Here is an 8,230-nt window from a genome sequence, read left to right as displayed (position 1 = left end):
TAAATAATGCTTTAATAAATCACCAAGTCTATTTTAAATGTATTCCAGCTCCCTTCTTGGTTGAGCACTTTACTGTGGATGATCTACCTTACTTGGATTTATTTATTTACGAGGGGGTATCAAAAAGTTTTAGAAATCGCCCAGAAGTGAAAGAGCTATATCAATGAAATTTTGTCAGTGCAATCACTGGTCCTTATGTACACTATGGTGCAAAAATGGTCTCATAAGTATGTTTACTTTTTTTTACAGGAGCTAGATGTCACTACCTGTCTATGTAACCGCATAACCAGCAAAATGGAGAAAATTGAGGCATGCAGCATGATTAAGTTCCATTTTAAGGGTTACAGTGCCCAGAAAATCTGTGATGAAATAAAATACCTTTTCCAAAAAGCGACAGTGACATATCACAATCACCACCGAAGATAACTTTCATTTCATCATCAATTTTCTAGGTACTGCAACCCTTCAAAAGCAGGATCTTAATAATGCTGCTTGCCTCAATTTTTTCAATCTTGCAGTTTATGCGCATTAACTGGGGCAGCAGGTTATTGGCATCTAGTGCCACCTGTAAAAAAAGTAAACATACCTATGAGACCATTTTTGGACCATAATGTACATAAGGACCAGTAATTGCACGGACAAAATTTCATTGATATAGCTCTTTCACTTCTGGGCGATTTCTAAAACTTTTTGATACCTCCTCGTATTTATTTATTTATTTATTTATTTATGTATTTGTTTATCAATTAATTGATTGTATATATTCTGTATTTATTTATCAATTAATGATTTTTTATCTATTTATTTCTTTATTTAATCGTTTTCATTTAATAAGTTAATTGATAACGGCTGCTTGCTTGCTTTTTTGCTCATTTATTTATTTATTTGTTTATTTATGTATTAATCAATTAATCATTTATTTATTTATTTCTATATTTATTTATTTGATTATATAAGTTTGTTGATTTGTTTATAACTTTATTGTTAATATGTTTGTTTATCTTTTCGTTAATTATATTATTTATTTGTTTGTTTAAAGGTTGTTTATTTTGTTGGTTTATCTTTTGTTTACTATTTTGTTTGTTTGTTTAAAGGTTTGTTAATTTGTTTATCTTTTTGTTAATTATATTGTTTATTTATAAGTTTATTTATTTATTTGTTATTTTTGTTATTAAATTAATAAGTTTATTTGTTTATTTTCATAAGTTTGTTTATTTATTGTTTGTTTATTATTTTGTTGATTATTTTGTTGATTTTTTGCATATTTGTTTATTCGTTCATTTGTTTGTTTATAATTATGTATGTTAATTTGTTTGTTTATTTGTTTATAAGGTTTTATTTATCTATGTATTTGTTTGTTTGTTTATTTGTTTATAGTTACTTCCAGAGTGGTGTAAATCGTTTTCATTTAATAAATTAATTGATAACCGCTGCTTGCCTATTTTATTTATTTGCTTATTTATTTGCTTATTTATTTGTTTGCTTATTTATTTGTTTGTTTGTTTACTTGTTTGTTTGTTTGTTTGTCTGCTTGTTCACTTGTTTCTTTGTTTGCTTGTTTGTTTGTTTGTTTACTTGTTTGTTTGTTTGTTTACTTGTTTGTTTGTTAACTTGTTTGTTAACTTGTTTGTTTACTTGTTTGTTTGTTTGTTTAGGCCTACTTGTTTGTTTGCTTGTTTGTTTGTTTACTTCTTTGTTTACTTCTTTGTTAGTTTACTTGTTTGTTTACTTGTTTGTTTACTTGTTTGTTGACTTGTTTGTTTACTTGTTTACTTGTTTGTTCACTTGTTTGTTTGTTTGCTTGTTTGTTTGTTTACTTGTTTGTTTGTTTACTTGTTTGTTTGTTTACTTGTTTGTTTACTTCTTTGTTAGTTTACTTGTTTGTTTACTTGTTTGTTTACTTGTTTGTTTACTCGTTTGTTTACTTGTTTGTTAACTTGTTTGTTGACTTGTTTGTTTACTTGTTTACTTGTTTGTTCACTTGTTTGTTTGTTTGCTTGTTTGTTTACTTGTTTGTTTGTTTACTTGTTTGTTTACTTCTTTGTTAGTTTACTTGTTTGTTTACTTGTTTGTTTACTTGTTTGTTTACTCGTTTGTTTACTTGTTTGTTAACTTGTTTGTTTACTTGTTTGTTTACTTGTCGTTTACTTGTTTGTTCACTTGTTAGTTAGTTTGTTTACTTGTTTGTTTACTTATTTGTTTACTTGTTTGTTAGCTTACTTGTTTGTTTGCTTGTTTGTTTAATTGTTTGTTTACTTGTTTGTTTGCTTGTCTGTTTAATTGTTTGTTTACTTGTTTGTTTACTTGTTTGTTTACTTGTTTGTTTGTTTACTTGTTTGTTTACTTATTTGTTTACTTATTTGTTTAGTTGTTTGTTAGTTTACTAGTTTGTTTACTTATTTGTTTACTTCTTTGTTTACTTGTTTGTTTACTTGTTTGTTTACTCGTTTGTTTACTTGTTTGTTAACTTGTTTGTTGACTTGTTTGTTTACTTGTTGTTTACTTGTTTGTTCACTTGTTAGTTAGTTTGTTTACTTGTTTGTTTACTTATTTGTTTACTTGTTTGTTAGCTTACTTGTTTGTTTGCTTGTTTGTTTAATTGTTTGTTTACTTGTTTGTTTGCTTGTCTGTTTAATTGTTTGTTTACTTGTTTGTTTACTTGTTTACTTGTTTGTTCACTTGTTTGTTTGTTTGTTTGTTTGTTTGTTTACTTGTTTGTTTGTTTACTTGTTTGTTTGTTTACTTGTTTGTTTACTTCTTTGTTAGTTTACTTGTTTGTTTACTTGTTTGTTTACTTGTTTGTTTACTCGTTTGTTTACTTGTTTGTTAACTTGTTTGTTGACTTGTTTGTTTACTTGTTTACTTGTTTGTTCACTTGTTTGTTTGTTTGCTTGTTTGTTTACTTGTTTGTTTGTTTACTTGTTTGTTTGTTTACTTGTTTGTTTACTTCTTTGTTAGTTTACTTGTTTGTTTACTTGTTTGTTTACTTGTTTGTTTACTCGTTTGTTTACTTGTTTGTTAACTTGTTTGTTTACTTGTTTGTTTACTTGTCGTTTACTTGTTTGTTCACTTGTTAGTTAGTTTGTTTACTTGTTTGTTTACTTATTTGTTTACTTGTTTGTTAGCTTACTTGTTTGTTTGCTTGTTTGTTTAATTGTTTGTTTACTTGTTTGTTTGCTTGTCTGTTTAATTGTTTGTTTACTTGTTTGTTTACTTGTTTGTTTACTTGTTTGTTTGTTTACTTGTTTGTTTACTTATTTGTTTACTTATTTGTTTAGTTGTTTGTTAGTTTACTAGTTTGTTTACTTATTTGTTTACTTCTTTGTTTACTTGTTTGTTTACTTGTTTGTTTACTCGTTTGTTTACTTGTTTGTTAACTTGTTTGTTGACTTGTTTGTTTACTTGTTGTTTACTTGTTTGTTCACTTGTTAGTTAGTTTGTTTACTTGTTTGTTTACTTATTTGTTTACTTGTTTGTTAGCTTACTTGTTTGTTTGCTTGTTTGTTTAATTGTTTGTTTACTTGTTTTTTGTTTGTTTAATTGTTTGTTTACTTGTTTGTTTACTTGTTTGTTTACTTGTTTGTTTGTTTACTTGTTTGTTTACTTATTTGTTTACTTATTTGTTTACTTGTTTGTTAGTTTACTTGTTTGTTTACTTATTTGTTTACTTGTTTGTTTACTTGTTTGTTTGCTTGTTTGTTTAATTGTTTGTTTAATTGTTTGTTTACTTGTTTGTTTACTTGTTTGTTTACTTGTTTGTTTACTTCTTTGTTAGTTTACTTGTTTGTAAATTTGTTTACTTGTTTGTTTACTTGTTTGTTAGTTTACTTGTTTGTTTGCTTGTTTGTTTAATTGTTTGTTTACTTATTTGTTTACTTGTTTGTTTACTTCTTTGTTAGTTTGTTTGTTAATTTGTTTACTTGTTTGTTTACTTGTTTGTTTACTTATTTGTTTACTTGTTTGTTTACTTATTTGTTTACTTGTTTGTTTGCTTGTTTGTTTAATTGTTTGTTTACTTGTTTGTTTACTTGTTTGTTTACTTGTTTGTTTACTTCTTTGTTAGTTTACTTGTTTGTAAATTTGTTTACTTGTTTGTTTACTTATTTGTTTACTTGTTTGTTAGTTTACTTGTTTGTTTGCTTGTTTGTTTAATTGTTTGTTTACTTGTTTGTTTACTTGTTTGTTTACTTCTTTGTTAGTTTACTTGTTTGTTAATTTGTTTACTTGTTTGTTTACTTATTTGTTTACTTGTTTGTTTACTTGTTTGTTTACTTATTTGTTTACTTGTTTGTTTACTTGTTTGTTAGCTTACTTGTTTGTTTGCTTGTTTGTTTAATTGTTTGTTTACTTCTTTGTTTACTTCTTTGTTTACTTCTTTGTTAGTTTACTTGTTTGTTAATTTGTTTACTTGTTTGTTTACTTGTTTGTTTACTTGTTTGTTTACTTGTTGTTTGTTTACTTGTTTGTTTACTTATCGACAGATATATATACGCCAACTTGACTCGTCTGATAACAACACTGATAGCCAGAATGGAGTAAAGTGACTCTCAAAGTGGAGTAAACTAGCACTGACTCTCAAAATTGATTAAACTGACTGTCACAAGAGAGTCAGTTGACTCTACCCGTGGAGTCAATCGACTCTACATTCAATAGGCCTATAAATAAATAAATAAATAAATAGGTAGATAAATAAATAAATAAAATTATTAACTTATTTATATATTTATTAATTTGAAAGTCATCTTTCTCCAAGTGAATAAATAAATAAATAAATAAATAAATAAATAAATAAATAAATAAATAAATAAATAAATAAATAAACAAATAATTTGATAAATAAATACATACGCCTACATAAATAATTAAATATATAAATGATTAAACAAATAAATACATCAATGTAGGCCTAGATCCTATAACTTGTTTGTCTATCATCACTCACTCAGTCATTCCTCCCTCCCTCCCTCCCTCCCTCCCTCTTACCACTCGCTAATTCACTTACTACCTCCCTCCCTCACTCGTGACTCCTTCCCTCCCTCACTCATTCATCCACACCCCCACCCCTCATACACTCACCCCCTCATGTCTCCCTCGCCTCGCTCATTCACCTCTTACTCACCCTCTCACTTACTCACTCACTAGCTCATTTCTTATGACTCATAAACTTACTCACAATTGAGCTCACACTCGACTACTTCAGTATCATTCACTTGGCACACAGTCAGTCACTCATCACTCACTCATCAACCCCACCAGTCTCACTCACTCACACAATCAAGCAATCGAGCAATTAAACCATTTTAATGATTCGTTGATTGCTTAAAAGCAATCAACGAATCAAGCAATCAATGAACCGATCAATAAATCAATCAATCGACCAAATTACTCGCTCACCCATTTATTCACTGAATTACCCACCTGTTCAATCAAAATTTCAATCATTCAATCAAGCAATCATCATCCAATCATTCAATTATTAATACTCACTTGCTCACTCATCTATATATCTCATTAGTTCACTGATCATGTCAAACAAACAATTACTATTATCAAGTAATATTTCAGAACTCATTCAATCACTCATGCGATCAATATAGATCATCACTTACTCAGCCATTCAATCAATCAATCAACATATCAATTAACATAATCAACATTTCAATAATTTTATCAACCAATCAATCATTTATAAGCTAATCAAACCACCCACTCACGCACTCACTCACTCACTCACTCACTCAATTCCCGTCTTACTCAATCATTCATTTCACTCATAAATATATACTTTTAAATAATTAATTAATTAAATAAATAAATAAATAAACAAGTAAACAACTAAGTAAATAAGTAAAAAGGTAAATAAGTAAACAAACAAACAAGTAAACAAACAAGTAAACAAACAAACAAGTAAACAAACAATTAAACAAACAGGTAAACAAGTAAACAAACAAGTAAACAAACAAACAGGCACTAGCAAACAAGTAAACATGCAAGTAAACAAACAAGTAAACAAGTAAACAGGCAAGTAAACAAACAAGTAAACAAGTAAAAAGGCAAGTAAACAAACAAGTAAACAAGTAAACAGGCAAGTAAACAAACAAGTAAACAGGCAAGTAAACAAACAAGTAAACAAGTAAACAGGCAAGTAGGCAAACAAGTAAACAGGCAAGTAGGCAAACAAGTAAACAGGCAAGTAGGCAAACAAGTAAACAAGTAAAAATGCAAGTAAATAAACAAGTAAACGGGCAAGTAAACAAACAAGTAAACAAGTAAATATGCAAATAGGCAAACAAGTAGGCCTAAACAGGCAAGTAGGCAAACAAGCAAACAAGTAAACAGGCAAGTAGGCAAACAAGTAAACAAGTAAAATGGTAAGTAAACAAACAAGTAAACAGGCAAGTAAACAAACAAGTAAACAGGCAAGTAAAGAAGTAAACAGGCAAGTAAACAAACAAGTAAACAAGTAAACAGACAAGTAGGCAAACAAGTAAACAAGCAAACAGGCAAGTTAACAAACAAGTAAACAAGTAAACAGGCAAGTAAACAAACAAGTAAACAAGTAAAAGGGCAAGTAAATAAACAAGTAAACAGGTAAACAGGCTAGTAGGCAAACAGGTAAAAGGTGGTAAACAGGCAAGTAGGCAAACAAGTAAACAAGTAAACAAGTAAACAGGCAAGTAGGTAAACAAGTAAACAAGTAAACAGGCAAGTAAACAAACAAGTAAACAGGCAAGTAAACAAACAAACAAGTAAACAGGCAAGTAGGCAAATAAGTAAACAGGCAAGTAGGCAAACAAGTAAACAAGTAAACAGGCAAGTAGGCGAATAAGTAAACAAGAAAACAGGCTAGTAGGCAAACAAGTAAACAGGCAAGTAGGCAAGTAAGCAAACAAACAAATAGGCATGTAAGCAAACAAACAAATAGGCAAGTAAACAAACAAATAGGCAAGTAAACAAATAAATAAGCAAGTAAACAAACAAATAGGCAAGTAAACAAACAAATAGGCAAGTAAACAAACAAATAGGCAAGTAAACAAACAAATGGGCAAGTAAACAAACAAATAGGCAAGTAAACAAACAAATAGGCAAGTAAACAAACAAATAGGCAAGCAAACAAACAAATAGGCAAGCAAACAAACAAATAGGCAAGCAAACAAACAAATAGGAAAGCAGCAGTTAGCAATTATTAATTTATTAAATGAAAACGCTTTGCACCACTCTGGAAGTAACTATAAACAAACAAATACATAGATATATAAATTTAAAACCTTATAAACAAACAAACGTATAAATAATAAACAAATTAACAAACATAATTATAAACAAACAAATAATCGAATAAACAAATGTGCAAAAAATCAACAAAATAATAAACAAACAAATCAACAAACAATAAATAAACAAATAAACAAGGTAACTAACATAAATAACAAATAAATAAATAAACCTATAAATAAACAATATAATTAACAAAAAGATAAACAACTTTTAAACAAACAAATAAACAAAATAATAAACAAAATATAAACAATTAAGCAAACAAACAAACTTGCAACTTAAACAAAATACAGACAAATAAACAAACAAGCAAAAAACAAATAAACAAACAAATATACAATATAATTAACAAAAAGATAAACAAACATATTAACAATAAAGTTATAAACAAATCAACAAACTTATAAACAAATAAATAAATAAACACTTACACTTTGAACAAAATACAGACAAATAAACAAAAGATAAGCAAAGAAACAAATAAGCAAACTTATAAACAAACAAATAAACAATATAATTAAGGGATCTGGAATGAGCGTTTTGAGCGTTTCGACAGTATTTTTTTATGGGACATGAGAGCACCTCAGACGTATCGAATTGCATTCTGAATGCGAAGCATGTCTTTCTGATATCAAATAATTTTCATTTTTGAAAATCACGATATAATACAAATTTTATGACAAAACATCAAAATTTGATATTTTTCAAATTTTTGATATATTAGTACTCGAAGTAAATTATATAAATTTAATGATATATTCTTAAATTGTATGTAGTGGGAGGAAAAGCCGACGATCAATTGAAAATGTTGACCTTTCATATTGAAGATATGGATTTTTTCCCCAAAAGACCTAATTTTTTGGGGGGGGGTGGGGAAAAAATCCATATCTTCAATACGAAAGGTCAAACTTTTCAATTGATCGTCGGCTTTTCATCCCACCTACATACACGT

Source organism: Amphiura filiformis, chromosome 8 (genome assembly GCF_039555335.1).
Source record: "Amphiura filiformis chromosome 8, Afil_fr2py, whole genome shotgun sequence".
Lineage (NCBI taxonomy): Eukaryota > Metazoa > Echinodermata > Ophiuroidea > Amphilepidida > Amphiuridae > Amphiura > Amphiura filiformis.
This window is presented reverse-complemented; position numbering follows the sequence as displayed.